The sequence below is a fragment of the Balaenoptera acutorostrata genome, chromosome 2, assembly GCF_949987535.1.
Source record: "Balaenoptera acutorostrata chromosome 2, mBalAcu1.1, whole genome shotgun sequence".
Classification (NCBI taxonomy): domain Eukaryota; kingdom Metazoa; phylum Chordata; class Mammalia; order Artiodactyla; family Balaenopteridae; genus Balaenoptera; species Balaenoptera acutorostrata.
Genome location: NC_080065.1, coordinates 87,805,711 through 87,823,691, shown reverse-complemented (window position 1 = coordinate 87,823,691; position 17,981 = coordinate 87,805,711). Strand labels below are relative to the sequence as shown.

The 17,981-nt window shown below is 38.6% G+C and overlaps 1 pseudogene; it reads left to right on the top strand.

The window, feature by feature from the left end:
* The first annotated feature begins 556 nt into the window (after positions 1-556).
* LOC103010550 (pygopus homolog 2-like) lies at positions 557-1,774 on the top strand (annotated as a pseudogene).
* Positions 1,775-17,981: the final 16,207 nt, after the last annotated feature.

Below are 17,981 nucleotides of genomic sequence, written 5' to 3'. Positions count from 1 at the left end.
ATATGTGCTCAGTAAATGTTAGCTGAATTGATCTTTCCCTACAGCTCTTTCCACTTATATATTTACTCAAAATATTTCCAGACTTCTCAAAATTTAAACCACTACCTTGTTCCTTTTTACTCTTTCCTATATACCAGAATTTAAATATAACCATAGCTATAAAAATAAAGGATTTTACTGTGTATTCAGGCAATGAATGCATTTGAGGGCAGTAAGTTCAATTTTTTTTCCAGAAATAAAATATCCTAAGGAATGGAACTGAAGTACAGGGCATTCAGCTTTATTGTTTCTTCTATTTCTCACCAAAAGAGAAAAATAAAAAAGCTTCAATATTTATAAGACTAAGAGGGGATGTGCATAATTTTGCCTTAAAATACATTTCTGCGGGCCGCGAGGCTGGCCGGGCGGCGAGGCTGGGCGAGCGCGCAGTTGGCACCCGGGCTCGCCGCCCCCGCCTCGCCGCACCTCCGGCTTGCTGCCGCGCGGGGGCCTGCGCCGCCCCTGTCTCCCGTTCCGGGCCAGGGTGCAACCCCAGGGCGCGTCCGTCCCCCACTCCATGGCCGCCTCGGCGCCGCCCCCACCGGACAAGCTGGAGGGAGGTGGCGGCCCCGCACTGCCCCCTGAGCCATCCAGCGCCGGGAGGAAGCAGGGCAAGGCCAGCTCGCAAATAAAGAGCCCAGAAAAGAAGCGAAGGAAGGCAAATACTCAGGGCCCTGCATACTCACATCTGACGGTTTTCGGTTTTCGCCACCCCCGACTCCCATGGTGGATCACCTGGTTGCATCCGACCCTTTTGAGGATGACTCCGGAGCTCCTAAGGTGGGGGGCGCAGCCCCTCCATTTCTGGGCAGGCCTGTCCCCTTTGGGGGCTTCCGTGTACCGGGGTGCATGGCAGGCCAGGTACCCCTAGGCTGTGGCGCTGGGGGTGGAGGAGGCCCCCAGCTTCTTCGTCAACAGTGCCCCCTTTCCCTCCCAACCCCATGGGCCCTGCTTTCAACATGCCCCCCCCAGGCAACCCTCCCCCAGGCAACATGAACCTTCCCAGCCAACCCTTCAACCAGCCTCTGGGTCAAAACTTCAGCCCAGCTGGTGGGCAGATGATGCCAGGCCCCGTGGGGGGATTTGGCCCCATGATCTCACCCACCATGGGACAGCTCCCAGAGGGGAGCTGGGCCCCCCTTCTCTCCCCCAACGCTTTGCCCAGCCAGGGGCACCTTTTGGCCCTTCTCCTCTCCAGAGACCTGGTCAGGGGCTCCCCAGCTTGCCCCCCAACACAGGTCCCTTCCCTGGTCCGGACCCTGGCTTTCCTGGCCCTGGTGGTGAGGATGCGGGGAAGCCCTTAAATGCACCTGCTCCCACTGCTTTTCCCCAGGAGCCCCACTCAGGCTCCCCAGCTGCTGCTGTTAATGGAAATCAGCCCAGTTTTCCCCCAAACAGCAGTGGGCGGGGTGGGGGCACCCCGGATGCCAATAGCCTGGCACCCCCTGGCAAGACAAGTGCGGGCTCAGGGCCCCAGCCTCCCCCAGGCCTGGTGTATCCATGTGGTGCCTGTCGGAGTGAGGTGAACGACGACCAAGATGCCGTTCTGTGTGAGGCTTCCTGCCAGAAGTGGTTCCACCGCGAGTGCACGGGCATGACTGAGAGCGCCTATGGGCTGCTGGCCACTGAGGCCTCTGCTGTCTGGGCCTGCGATCTCTGCCTCAAGACCAAGGAGATCCAGCCTCTCTACATGCGCGAGGGCATGGGGCAGCTGGTGGCTGCTAACGATGGGTGATGCTGGCGAGGTGCCCAGGAAGTGCCTACGTTCCTCCCTGCTCTTCCAGGGTGTTTTCCTGTCTGGCTCTTGGTCCTTGTTTCCACTGGCTTCCCATCCCCATGGGGCAGAAACACAATGGCTCCTGGGGGCAGAAAAGGAACTGAGACGGGCGGGCAGAAGAGCCTGGATTGCTCACTTTTCTGGAAACTTACATGCTGAGATCTACAGAGGTCCGGGAAACCAAAGCCCTGCCAAGCAGAGCCATTTTTGGTGGCTGTCTCTGGAGGCCTAGGGGTGTGGCTGCAAGAGAAAAGAGGCTGGAGGAAGATCTGAAGGGCAGGGGTGCCCCTCTACAGATGATGGATGCCCCCAACACCTGTGCCTAACACTCCTATCTAGCCCCCCAGCCCCAGCCTTAGTTTTTGGAGTCCAGTATTAAAGGTTTCTGGCCAGAGGAGTTGGGGGTCTCTTCCCATCTCTGCAGTAGCCCTTTCATGGGTGCTGGGAAACAGCTTTAGGGAATAAATGGAGATTTTCCCCTTTTCTTACCTTCCCCTTGCCTCCTCCAAGACCTACCCAACTCCTCGCCCCTCAGAGAACCAAATAGCTTGAAGAAGCAGGAGAGTGTGTGGCTATGGCCACGTGGCTTGGTGATTTGGGGCTTCAAGACAGTAGGTAAGAGATGCTGTCAGGATATATCTCCCTCATACCAAAGTCACTGGTCCTTTCTCAGACTCTCTTGTGCTTTTTCCCTAATGACAATACTTTTGCTAAAAATTGGGATATGTGGTCTGACAGAGCAGAATATTTGATGTTTGGACTGTCCTGGAAGCCTGGACTCTGGCTGTACACGCCCCCCCATCTGTTGCACATTAGTCGCAGCGCTGGTCTTCAACTTTTGGCGCCCTTACTCCCCTGCTTCCCTGGCTTTATTGAAGGAAAGCTTGAAGAGGCACAGAGCCCTTATACCTCATTTTTTCTCCTGATGAAAGGATCCCTGTCTCAGCCTGTGGGTGGGGAGGCGGCAGGACCCTTATTGCCATGGTACTAAAATGCAATCCAGAGCCTGGATGTTTTTTGTTTCTCTCTTTCCCTGCTATTCTTTATATCTTCTCCGGTCTGGTGATCTAGCTGTTCTCATTCCTCTCAGCCAGGGTCCTGCACTGGGCTTTGTTTCTATTTTATTTTGTAAGCACTGCCTGCCAGATATGGGCCAGCGGCCTGATCAGGAGCCCCTCACAGCTGCTGTCTCTTCCTTACAGCTCGTGCACACATTCCTCAGTGGGGTGGAGAAGGCAGGCTTGGGTTGTGGCCCTGAGAGGAGCTGGTGGTCCCCTACCCCCACTTCTCCTGGGACCCTAGCGTGTGAAGAGAAGACAAAGTATACTGCAGAACTCTTTCGCCTGCCCAGGTGCAGCATGCAGCCTTTGAGGCTGTGAGAAAGAAGGGAGCGGCCTCTGGGCCCCTCTCCTCCAGTGTTCCCTGCCGTGGAACAGCAGAGATGGCAGCCTCCCCCCCGCACCCCGCCTGCTGAGCTTTGTGTTGTGTTTGTGGTTCTGTGTGCCCCTCTCTTATCTGTTGCTATTTCTGTGGTCTCCCCCATCTCTGCATTTGGTAAGATGGCTCTTGCAGGGGGGGCGTGTCTGCTCAGTCCCTCTCTCCCTCTCGCTCCACTGCTTTTTGGAAGGAAGTGGGGGTGGCAGAGATGTGGTGGGGAAAGTTTTGTACGGTTGGATTAATAAAATTACTTGGAAAATCAAAAAAAAAAAAAAACATACATTTCTGCCTTTTAAGCCCAGTTTAAACTTGATGAAAGGCCTAGAACACAGACTATTCATTAAAAAAAAAAAAAAAGATGCTTTAACTGCAGTGCACATTCAGTAGGTAAAATCCAAAGAAAGCAGTCCTGCCTGAAACATTTACAAATCAATTCATTATACTGATTTGGAATGAGATGTGCTGTAATTTAAAACATAGATTACCACAGGCCAAACTTGATAAAGTTCCATTTTTAAGGCACTTTCCCTTGGCTATGTACTTGACCGCAGATTTTACAAGAAACAACAATTTGCCTAACCTTAAAAAAAAGCCATTGCACTATTTACAACAGCCAGGACATGGAAGCAACCTAAGTGTCCATCGACAGATGAATGGATAAAGAAGATGTGGCACATATATACAATGGAATATTACTCAGCCATAAAAAGAAACGAAGTTGAGTTATTTGTAGTGAGGTGGATGGACCTAGAGTCTGTCATACAGAGTGAAGGACGTCAGAAAGAGAAAAGCAAATACCGTATGCTAACACATATATATAGAATCTTAAAAAAAAAAAAAAGGTTCTGATGAACCTAGGGGCAAAACAGGAATATAGACACACACATAGAGAATGGACTTGAGGACACGGGGAGGGGGAAGCGTAAGCTGGGACGAAGTGAGAGAGTGGCATGGACATATATACACTACCAAATGTAAAATAGATAGCTAGTGGGAAGCAGCCGCATAGCACAGGGAGATCAGCTCGGTGCTTTGTGACCACCTAGAGGGGTGGGATAGGGAGGGCGGGAGGGAGACGCAAGAGGGAGGGGATATGGGGATATATGTATACATATAGCTGATTCACTTTGTTATACAGCAGGAATTAACACAAGATTGTAAAGCAATTATACTCCAATAAAGATGTTAAAAAAAGAAAAGCTACTGTATGTAAATACTAGTTTTTAAAGGGGTAATGCTTAAGAATTTAATCATAATGAAATTTCAAAAGTACAAAAAATTATGTTTGAATTAACTAATAACTTCAATAAATCATTAATATTTTATTGAGAACAGGCAATGTGTTTCCATTTCAAAATGATTTATCCCATATATAATGTCTTGAATGTTTCCATCTCATCTCCTAGTTCTAATGTAATGCTGGAAGAAAAATTTTAAGTTTGGTTCTTTTTTTTTTTTTCATAGAAAAAGCTGCTCCTTGGGAAACCAGTGATTATGCTTAAGAGTCTTTTTGTCCTACTCAAATCTCCTGAAGACTTACTCTTTATCTTAATGCAACTTAAATATTTTGGTTTTTTTTTTCTCCTTACCTGTCTTAAAATGCAGTGATAATAACAGTTGTCACTATACAGGGTGTAACTCAAAAAGCACTGAAACTAAGTTTCAGAAAGACTCATCTAATTACACTCGTCTAATTATACATTACACTCATCTAATTACACATCAAGCAAATGGGGGCATGAAGTCGACTATTCAGTTAATTAAGTGGCTAAAATAAGTGCTTCTTGGAGGGAATAGAATATTTGTTAAAATCATTTTCTTCACAATAAAATATAGGACCTAGTGAATCTCTCTCTCTCATACACACACACACACACACACACACACACGCCCCTGCAAAAAAAAAAAAAAAACTACAGGAATCTGGAGGACATATTCCGGAGTCTACCTAAGAAGCAAAAACCAATGTAACAAAGTCTTTGCATACCCTTAAGCCTCCTTCAATGAATCTCTCTTGGGCCTCAGTTTCTTCATCTGAGCAATGATTCCATTCAACCACATGATTTCTCAATTCTATTCTAATTTTAAGTGTTCTAAGTTCTTACTAAGTTAAATTAGATTAACAGAAATCAACGAAATTGCTGTTAGCTAATGTCTAGATGACACACGTACATATAAAGACATGAACGTTTAAATAAGCAACATGTAAGTTATTCAAACACATGTTACAGATCTTTTAAAATCCAAGAAACAGTAAACAGTTTTTGATATATCATCCTCAAAAGTCTTCTTTGTTTCTAGTATTATAACACAAAAACTGTGAAAAACCAAACAGGATACTTCAGTGAAAACAAATTATTTTCTTTTCCAGGTTCCTTTTCTTTAAAATGAAAGAAGAGAAATGAAACAAAATTATGGTCTATGAAAAAAACCACAACTAAAGAGGATATTTTAAATTATTTCCACAGGACTTCCCTGGTGGCGCAGTGGTTAAGAATCTGCCTGCCAAAGGAGGGGACACGGGTTCGAGCTCTGGTCCGGGAAGACCCCACATTCTGCAGAGCAACTAAGCCCGTGCGCCACAACTACTGAGCCTGCGCTCTAGAACCAACAAGCCACAACTACTGAGCCCACATGCCTCAAATACTGAAGCCCGGGCGCCTAGAGCCCATGCTCTGCACCAAGAGAAGCCACTGCAATGAGAAGACTGCACACCACAATGAAGAGTAGCCCACACTCGCCGCAACTAGAGAAAGCCTGAGCACAGCAATGAAGACCCAATGCAGCCAAAAATTAATTAATTAAATAATTAAAAAATAAATAAATTATTTCCACAAATGCCCAAAGCAATTTGGGCCTTCTAAAATTTGTTACCCTGTTGAACCAGAGTACTTTAGCTTTATAAAAAGCTTTCTTGAAGTTTGCCACAAAATTTCAAAATAACTACCTTTTCTTCAACAGAAATAAGTGATGTTGCTGTGACATTTTTCCTGAAAACTTTAACAGGATTCAGACTACCTAATCTTTCTATTGTAAGTATTTTGTTTTGTTTTTTTTTTTCTTGTTTCTATAAGCAAAAAATCAAGGAAAAAATAAGCTAGATTTTCTGACTTATTTGGTCCCACGATTAAAACAAAATGTAGTTTCTAAACCATTCTTTTTAAACATATTCATCTTACAATTTTTAACTGATGCCTAAAATAATTCTTGAAATAAAATTAATTGGCAATAAATTTAAGTCTCTATTTAAAGTTTCCTTACTAACTGTATTACTCATGTAGATTTGAAAGATACATTCCTTTCCAAGCTGATCATATACCAAAAAGTCACAACCTTTGCTAGTACTGCCACCTGCTGTTGACTCTAAATCATTTGCCAACATATATAAATTGAAATAAAAATAAATGGAATAGCATGGACAAATTGGTCTGGAAAACAAGCATCGAAACAGATATTAAGGACAATTTGTGTGCAATCCACCGATAAAGTTTTTTCTGACAATAAAGTTATATCTACACTGTAATAAGCCTCTTACTATGAAAAAGGAACATAGTATATGACTGAAAAGACCCTTGAGCCTTTTTAGTCACATTTGATTGAGGTATATTTTTAAATCTTTTTATTGAAGTATACTTGTCATACAATATAATGTTAGTTTCAGGTGTACAACATAGTAATTCGACATTTATATACACTACAAACTGATCACCATGGTAAGTCTAGTAATCATCTGTCAGACAGAAGTATATTTTTTACAAAAGCATTAATTATGTGACAAAAAAGAGGGGATGCAGTACCAAAAAATGTGAAAGTATTAAAGTTTTTCCAGGAAGAATTAAGTGATTTTTTAATTGAGTAGATATGTCTAATAAATGAAGAAATAAGCATACATGTACAAAGATATAAGCAAAAATTGGTGAATCCAGTTGAAGGATATACGGGATATCATTTTTCTATCCTTTCTACCTTTCTTAGGTTTACAAACTTTCTAAATAAAAAGTTGGAGAAAAAAATATAATGCGTTGATATTCTTAATCTGCCTTACCAGTGCAGCTAAATTTCATGGAATTTAAGAGAACACTGAACTTATATTAGACAAATTTAATACATATTTTAAAGTCTGAGAAAGGCAGATACTTTTTTTTAAAGAATATTGAGGCTTTCTTTTTTTCCCCTCATTCTAGAGAAACATGATTTAGAGCAACCTTGGTCTTGTGGGAGATGGCTAGTCATACAGCTGGAGCAGTGACCTAACACAGCCTCTTGGGTAAAACAGGAACAAAGTGTGTAAAACATAAGTATACCCAATACTTTTTTCTTTCACAATTTAACAGCTTCAAAACTGTTACTTTAAAGCTTTATCAGTGTGCTTCCATTTTCCCTATTAAACATTAAAAAAACCAAAACTGAGAACTTCTTTAAAACATATGCATGAGGATTTTATTATTAAAACTAAAGAAAATTCATTTAAAGCTGCTTATTTTTTACCAAGAAATCTAACATTTGCATAATAGACAGCTTTTGGGTTGTCTGTTGAACTCTCTTTCTCTGAATTTCCCCACTCAATTCCCTCATCCATAGAATTTTTAAATCCATGATCCTAGACGGTCATAGCCTATAGGAGAGTGCTTTTCTCTTCTTGAAGTTCAGAAGTGGGATTCAGAAAGGATAGTTCAGTCTCTGATGTTTTGTAACGTGGCAACATGTAAATTTAACAGCTATGAGGCTGCCATTGAGTACAAAATGCATGGAAAAGCAGAGAGAAATGCCCATGTGCAAAGAGAAAATAAGAAAAGGCAAGTGCAGATTTTTAAAAGGGGGGGGGGGAAGAAAACACAGAAAGAGAGAAAGGGAGTAATGCCTGACAGCTTTCTAGTCCCACATGAGCCCAGCAGTGCTTCCTGCCTATAGGTTCCGTGACCTCTCCTGTACCCATATAACCCCCTTCCCCCACTGAACTCACACTAGTTTGCTATGGGATTCTGTTTCTTGAAGCCAAAAGCCTTGACTCCAACAAGTCGTTAATACAGAAGATTCTTGGATATTTTTGATACAACAACAACAAAAATTAGAACCCAGCCAAAAATTTTAAAAACTGAAAGATGTAGATGCTGCCCATGAAATACAATTTTAGAGGTAAGCACTCTCTATAGCAAACTGTAATATTGATATTTACCTTGAGCAGAGTCCACACATAGGAATTACAATGGTTCCTGTGGTCAATTGTATTATTTATTCAAAATATTCACTCCTCCTTATAAGTTCCCTCTCTTATGACTCTACTTAGGTAAGAAATATAATTCCTGCCACCACAATCTCAGGCTTGGCCATGGAACTTGCTTTGGCCAATCCAAAGTAAGCCCAAGGAACTTATGCCATTGCCAAGCAGAAACTTGAATGCCATCTTGCAGTTTCAAGCTTTCCTTTCTCTCTGACCAAACAGGAAAAAACAACAATGTGAGGCTGTATTACAATAATGTGAGGATGTGCTACATGTCAACCTGCAATAGACATATAACACAAACAAGAAATAAACCTATACTGTTGCTAGTCACTGAAATTTAGGAGTTGATTGGTACCACAGTATAACCTGGCAAAAGCTGCTGGTGCACGTCTCAAACAGATTCTCATTATAAATAAAGCCAATGGGTAAGAAGGTAAATATTTAATTCTGAAGTTCATTTAAATATTGCTAAAAGCTCGTATTTAAAATAAGTCCTTTTAGTTTTCAAGCTATCAAAGTGTTGATGATTTTAAGGCTCTTTATACATAATACTTACCAAAGAATAGATTTATTACTTTATCCATGTTTCTAAGAATTGCCAACAGCTTTATCAAAAAGATATATTTCTTCTTAAAATATATTTCAGAGATATTCTAATTTTAGCATATATACTTTACTAAAAACTGTGAATATCCTAAGACTTTTCAAAACAATGTATCATTTGAGAAAAAGTTTTAACAAAATTTTATATTCTCCTTCTATAATTATGAAACCTTGATTCCCAGGATTCTGATTCTTCCAAAGAGTACAAACCAAAAGCATTGTTAACACCACTCTTATTTTATTGGTCATTTTATAATACCTTAAGTCTTATATGATCCAGGTATTAATTCTGCTTTAAGTATCTTTTTCTGAAAAAAAGTATACCTTATTCAATATAGTTTTGATAACTGGAAATAGTTATCAAATAAATATAAAATTAAATATGAAGCTAATTCTATACATTCTGCCACTAAGATTAGCTGTGTGACCTTAGGGAAATCATTCAACCCCTCTAAGCCAGTAGAAAGGCTTAGAAAAACAAGAATAATCTATGCAAACTGCATAGAGTAGGAACCAAATGATGCTGTAACTCTTTGCTTAAACTAAAAGAAAGGCCACATGGTCACAATAAAAGAAGCAGAATAGTTACATGTAGTTTCCATAAACCTTAGTATGAAGATTAAATTGTTGAAGAATCAAGTAGTGTTGGAGACTCCTTCTACTTCTCCACTAACCCCACCATTTAACCACAATAAGCTGTATTAATGAGAGAGCTTTCTCATACAATTCACTTTTTTATTCTAGGTGATCATTTGATAAACACTCTCCATTCCAAGTACAAAAATACTGTAATGTCTTAACAAAAAAGAGATTAAGGAATAACTCCAATGTGTTTTAAGTTACATATGCCAATATTTCTTAAGCTTTTTCACATTTACTCATTTAATCCTTATAACAATTTTATGAGGAAGTTACTATTAATCAATCCATTATTCAGATCAGGTAACTGAGGCACAGATTAAGCAACTGGCCCAAAGTCACAGCTCAAAGTAAAAGAGTCAGGTTTTGAACCTAGGCAGGTAGTATTAAATTAACCTCCACTTCAACCAAGTATTATCATACTTTTACAAGTGAAGTAAAAAGAATTTGGAAAAGAAATGAACTGTAGTAGTGCCAAGAAAATAATAAACTATTATTTCATTAGTACACATTAGGAATGTCTTTTAAATAATCCCATTCACTTGAATTATTGAAGCTTTGTACTGGCAGAAATCATGTGATTCATCAACTAATATAAATGTGTTCATCTAAATCCATTACTTCCATTGCTACAATTTATTTCTTCCATCGTTACTGATGAATCAACTTGGAAAAATCCACTTTTGTTTCATTAATGGGGCTGAGAAATTTTAACCTGTGAACTAGATTGTGTCCTTGGTAATGGAAAGGTAAACTGGAAAAGTTAAGATCAAGAACAAATAAATGTATGGTAGCTGTAACACTAAAAATAATAGCTATTGCATCTAGAACAGATCTTTGATACAGCACAGTAGTCCACAAGAATACACCCCAAATTGTATATATAGCATACATTTATTGTATCTTTTTGAGAATGAATCTGTAAAGATGACAATGTAAAAGAAAAAGTCCCATGGAATGACCTGTGTAAATGTATAACAACTCTGTAAATACCAGTGAAAGAAACACACCATAGATTGAGATTCGAATGCTAATGACAATTTCTTGCAAGCTATTACTTGTATAAAGGAGATATGCCATTTAAACAGAGAAATTTGAACTTGTGATTTGAGAAATCATTCACTAGCTGCAAGAAACTGTTTTTCCAAATTTTAAATTATATTCGAAACCTTCAAGTAAGAATCATAAGATTCAGTTTAATTTAAATAACTCAGATTTGACATATTCAAATAACTCAGAGCCTTTAAATTTATAGAATTTAAAAACATAACCCTGTCCCCAATATCAGAGAAAGGTGACAAAAATCCATTACTTTCAGGAGAAAAGAGTCAACCATTTCCAAGGAGACTATTTGACTCTTTAGAAGAACTAATTTGCCTAAAATGAGACAGAATTTTTATGATTGGTCCATTATGAAAAAGATCTTATGCATTTTATTCCAATTTTTCAAATGAGAAAATTCAGACAGATTAAATATAAAAGAAGAACCCCTATATTTTTACATCTAAATTTGCTCAAAGACAAGTTATCAACAGAATAGAAATTTGGTTTTATCAATGTGTCACAGAAAAATGATTACTCAAAACAACTTTCCTTGGTACTGTAAACTTCATAAAACATACACCAACTGGGAAATTACTACATTTTAGCTTTCAAGAAGGCTGCTCAGGATCATATACCTTCTTTTTCCAGAATATATCTGTTGCTTTTCTAACAATATCAATAAGCCCAAGAGGGCATCTACACACATTTCCAAGTTTCAATAATAGTCAAAGTATTAAATAACTAATCCAGTATAACGCACTATCCCAAATAGTCTTTGGCCAATATACCTCTTCAAAGAGATATCGTAATTGCTTCACTCTGCTTTCAATGAACGATCTATAATGAAAGTTGCTTTTTAGGCTTAACCTAGAGCTGTGCCCTGTAGGAAATGATGGGTCTTTGTAAAATGTGTTACAGTTTACTAATAAGGATGCTGAAGAAGCACAACTGATGAACCAGCAAATCTGCTCTGACTTATTTGGTCTTTGCTGAATGAATTTGAATATCATCAAAATACATTATCCTTATCCATAACCTGTTTCCTATGATCCGCTCTATCCCCACACTCATTTCAAAAGGAGCTTTAAGCACTTCAATATTTTACATACCTGTGCTAGTCCTATGGCATTATATAAAACAGGACTTTTTTTTAAAGGATAAAAACGAACCTTTCAGTAGAAAAAAGTTACCAGGTGACTATTTCGGACCTAGAGAAAAGTGAGAGCATTTACATAGCAATATTTAAATATAATAAACAGAATTTCTCACCTTAAGTAATGCAAAATTACCTTCCCTAAATATTTACCAATGACCATCAGGAAACAATGAAGAAATCGGTTAAAATTCTCCTCTTACCAGTAACAGATTGCTTTATCTTGAACACACCTGTTAATTCTTCCCTCCCTCCCTCCTGCCCTCTCTCTCTCTCTCTCTCTCTCTGTCTCTTCGTTCCTTTCTTCTTTCCTTCCTTCCTAGTTCATTCATGAATTCATTTAACTTCGTGCCAGGCATTACGGGTATAACACGTGCCAGACATTACGGTTGCCTCTAAGGATGAAAAGATGGACAAGACAGTTGTTCCCCAAAGGAGCCCCTAATCTTTTGAATGTTAGAAAAAAAGAAATGCCTATACTATAAAATATTATGAAAAAGGTTTATTCAGAGTGCTCTGGAACCAGACAAGGGGATATAATTTGGTTGCCATGAGATAGTGACACATGAACTTAGTTCTGAAAATCAAGTAGTAACTGCTCAAGAACAGGCTGTATGAGTGAGGAGGTAGAGTGAGGCAGGTGTTTCTAACAGAAGAAATAGAAGGAGGTGACATGCCACAGCTCCTGTAATTATTTACTTATGGATCTAGGGTAGGTAGAAAGTAAGGGAGTAGTGGAGTTCTCCAAAGTTGGGTACACAAGACAAATACAAGAGTACAAGAAGAAAAAATGAGAACTTCTTTTACAATTATTCTTATCACCTCCTTTTTCCAAAATTCTGTTTCTGTACATATTATATACTGTATACAATATTTTAGAATGTTAAACCTTGTACATGTGTATAATTTATAAACATATTCTAGATATATGTCCTCCAAAAAATATAATTGATGGTATTGCAATTAAATAAAAAGAAAGAACCTCATAATCTATATTGTCCTGAAGGTGATGCATAGTAATAAAGTACTTTAAGCAAATGAACAACTGCATTTAAAAGATCACTCTTTTCGCTGTATTCTAGGAGATAAATTAGAAGAAGAGATATGAGACAAGAAAAGCAGTTGTGAAGCCTCTGTAGTAATCCCAGTGAGAAGATCTTAAACAACGATGGTGGCACAGTGGGAATGCCAAGGAGGAGGCAGAGGCTGCTTACAAGAAAAAAGATTGTAAAGTATAAATCAGATTGACTTACATCATTCATTACATTTTGGTGCTACACAATTCCATAAAGACAATTTATACATTCTTCTAAAAGTAGGCTTACAAATCAAGGTATAATGTACTATTATCCTATTCGAGGTCATTAAAACTCAAAGATGAAATTATATTCTGATTTCAGGACTAGGACCAATATTTGAAAAGCAATATAATCACTGTCCTAGTTATTTCACTACAGTTTTTTCTCATGTATGCTAAATTAAAATCTTGATCACAGAAGATGGGAGAGAGGGGAGGAAGGAGGGGGTGGCAAAGGTGAGGGTGAAAGATACTGCCCTATATTAAACTAAGATGTTAAGATCAGTATCTGATTATCCCATGCCATCCTATAGTGATGGAACAAAGATAGTATTGTGTTTCTGTTTTCCCTTTCAGCTTTACCAGATTCCATAGGCCAGGGACTTTTAAATAAATCTGCATCCAAATATATCACAGATTTCGTTTGCTAAGAAAACCAGAAACCATGCAAAAGAGAATGAATGATGAGATATAACTTAAATAAGTTAAGCTTTATCCATTGGGGGTTTAAAGTTGGATTTAACAAAATTAGCTACATTTTGCATAATTGATCTTCATTAAGTACTATTCTCCATCAACATTTTAAGAACTCCTTATTTTTGAACGAATGAATTTATGTTCAAATTTTATTTCAGATCAAAGTGCCTGGTCTTACCTAAGATGTATCTCATTGATGGTCCTGTCACCAGTAAAGTTCCCTGTGATTAAATTGGAGATATTTTCACCCATAGCAGATAACTTTTTAACTAGGACAAAAATGGGATATTATAAGAGCTATCCCTAGTGGCATTTTGTAATAGTTTCTTATCCTGCTTTCTAAGTATTTCACATGGACTTCAGTGGCATAGCTTCTCTCTTAAATTACTGTAGCTTTCCCACAATTCTGTTGGTCATATTTATATTGGAACTGGCTAGACTGTATAGTGGCAATAAGTGGATTCTCAAGGATTTTTCACAAGAACTTAAAATACAGAGTGTATTTTTTTTTTTTTTTTTTTTTTTTTTTTGGCTGTGTTGGGTCCTCGCCTCTGTGCGAAGGCTTCCTCCAGCTGCGGCAAGCGGGGGCCACTCTTCATCGCGGTGCGCGGGCCTCTCACTATCGTGGCCTCTCTTGTTGCGGAGCACAGGCTCCAGACGCACAGGCTCAGTAGTTGTGGCTCACGGGCCTAGTTGCTCTGCGGCATGTGGGATCTTCCCAGATCAGGGATCGAACCCGCGTCCCCTGCATTAGCAGGCAGACTCTCAACCACTGCGCCACCAGGGAAGTCCCAGAATGTATTTTTAACATTAATGTGTTAAGCATTAATGTTAAAATTACCAATATTGAAAATCAGTTTTCTATCCTAAAAATGTATAAACTCTGGAAATTTACTGGATTAAGGCTGACAGTTCAGTTCAGAGAATAAAAACAAAATGCCATCCCACAGATTCAAAAAGTATTTATTAATCATTTTAAATTTCATTCCTCTTTTTAACGTATTCTGAGAATATTGAAGCAATCAGCATTGTATTATTGTTGTAATGATAGCTTAGGAGGCAACAGAAATCCTCTTTGAGAGACTGAAATCAGACACGGAGACAGCGGACAGAGCACTGCTGGGGCACTTTGTTTAGAAATAACGGGATAGGTGCCCTCTAATCATAGTAAAATTATCCCAGTTTTTCATTCCAAAACTCCAGATTTACTTCTGAACTAACCCTATATGGGGCTCAAAAAAAACGAATATATTCACCTCCAGCAATAAATTAACTGACATGTGAGCACATAACATGTGGCTTTAAATATAGCACTAAATTACCTATCTTCCATAAAGATAGAATGGACTCTGATTCATAGAGCAGGTAACAAGCCTAAGGCTCTCAATCATGGCTGAAGGAATTTACGTGCACTGCAGACATTCACTCTCTGTAGAAGGTCATCATTTCACAGCCTGGGAAATAATCCCTGCCAGCCGATTTGCAAAGTGCCTGAGGCATCGCTCCTGAGAGGCATAACTCCTCTTCTTTCAAGGCTAGAGGTCAGAGCCATGATCACAACTCAGTCAAATTTAAAGGAAAAAGTATCTGGGGTCAAAAATATCCTAAGGAAAAATAGAAGACTAAAACGAAAAAAATATATTGTGTTCCTCTGGGCTTTAGTATGATGATGGAAAAAATCTGTTGCAGAATATTAAATTTAGATTTATTTTCATCTGATAGCTTCAAAATAGCTAAACTAAAACTGAATACAGAATCTGATGAATGTCATGCTGCAATCAGTTTTGAGGACATTTTTAAATGCTACAAATCCATTTAAATCCTCATCAGCCTAGACATTCTAAAAAAATAAAATAAAATCAAGTGTAAGTAACTTAAACATGAAATGTGAGCAGCGGCTCAATGATTAAATTACTGTATCAATTAACGTGAGTACACAGAAAGAAGGCTGCTCTTTCAAGTAATGTTAATTCTGCCTCTGATCAGACAAGACTCTTTCTCACATCATGGTTGTTGCTTCATAAAACACAACTCATACAGCAAAAAGGGAGAGACCATTTGTAAATAAGAACAAACTGCTGTTTGAGAATTCTTTATAAAATACATAAACTAAATTGATGTTTGTGTAAAAAATAGTCATTTCCATATACTTCTAACAGTGAAAAACTCTGAAAATTGTTTTTGAAAATCATAAGACAGATGAAATTACCATTAAACTCAACAAGAGTGACTTGGTACCCATAAAAATCATAAATGAGCACATTTAAAGATTAAAAGCATTTCTTTGCTATGTACACATTACAAAGGGTAAAGTGTTTTATTTTGGTCATCTCTGTCAACTGCTATTACATGCTGTCATTCTCAGTAAGAAGAAATGCATTTGCAAAAGCAGAGTGAACACAACAGGCCTTAAATCGGACAACTTGGGGACTGCTGACAGGGCGCGGTCCACAATCTGCCTACCAAGGCCTTAGAATATCAGGATTTTATGGTGTGTTTTTCTGACATATCTGACACTTAGTGGACTCTAATACTTCCTTAAAATCTGGACTACTAACATACTTTTATCTCTAAGTTTGCTCCTACTCTTTTAAGAGTTCAGCTTCTACCCAGGCAAGGAGGAAAGGAAGAATCCCTGACAAACAGATTCTGTTCTTTCATTTCCTGGCCCTTCAAAACTCAGTTCAGAGGTTACCTCCTCACTGTTTTCTGTATTACTCAGAATAGACTTGTTATGGCCAGGTAGCAACTTAACCCTGAAATTTCAGAGGCTCACACCACAAAAATTTATTTCTTACTTATGCAAAGTTCACTGCAAGTCTGGTAGCTCTCCAAAGTAGCTCCCTCCCTAGGGTAAATGCCAGTCCTATCTCCTTGTGACTTGGTCATCTTAACATGCCACACCCAGATTACCATAATAGGGTAAAAAAGATCTGGAGCACAATGTACCGTTTTGTAACTACTTTGGCCCAGAAGAGCACCACTTCTATCCACGGTGCATTGGCTATAACTAATCACAAGGCCATGACTAGCTTTAAGGAACATGGGCCATGTCCTCTTCCCAGAAGATCTGGAAGAAGAGAAGAATAAGACATGAGTAAGAACTTTAGGTCTCCAGTGTACCTTTTCTAACCCTGCCATGTAAGTGTAGATTGGGTACCCATAATGTGCTCTCTACTTTGTCTTCACTCTATCATAGAATATGTAATAGTTTATCATCTGTTTTACTTCATTAGGCAATGAGCTCCTTGAAAGGAACAACCAGATATTATTTTCCTGACTAAATTCCATAAACACACAAACATAACCACAGAAAGTCAGATGCATGCCATTTGAGCAGTTCTAATTTCCAAGGTATGGTAGCAACATCAAAAATACATTTGACTTAATAAGAGAGCAACCATTTACTTAACATCAACAAATATTAACTGAATGTTTCCTATATGCCAATCAAAATTACAGGTCCTGGGAAAACAGAAGTAAATGAGATAAATGAGGACCTTCTCATGTAGTAGTTTACATTCTTAGAGAGACAAACAATAAATAAAGAACAGAAACAAGAAATATCAAAAACAAGAATACCAGAAACAAGAAAATATCACTGGGAGAGCTACTGTAAACTAGGTCATCAGGGAAGCCCTCTACAAAGGTGACATTTGAACAACCCATGAATAGCAAAAAGGAGCCTACAATTAGAAAATCTAAGAGAGGAGTATTTTTAAAAGAGGGACCAGCTATCCCAAAGTCCAGAGCAAACTTGGTGTATTCAAGAATGTAGAATATGTGTATGATGTATGTAAATTAGATCCCTATCTGTAATTACATGTGACATTATTTTATATCAAAGACCTTATGTAGAGTTCAAGGTACCTTCACTTTTTTTGAATTCACCTCTAAATTGTGTAGAGTTAAAAGCACAGTTCCCAGCATATCTCATTATCAACCACCAACTTTTATTAAGTGGCCTTATACGTGAAAGAAAAGCAGCTATCACTGTAGAAAATATTTTAAAAATCAGACTCTTTTCACTTAAAAAATAAAATCTATTAGAGAAAAAGGCAAAAATATATGAAGTATTAATACAAAAATTTAAAAGCAATATGTGGCAAGAATGAGACATATCTCCAGGTAATGTAAGATTAATCACCAAGTAAAATTACCTACATAAACATTTATTTATATGTTGTCCATAATATAGAGTTTCTATCTAGTTGAAGGAAAATTGACTAGACAGATTTTCACTAAATTTGCAGGAAACGGCTGGCATATTTCTGTCTTAAGAAATAGTCTA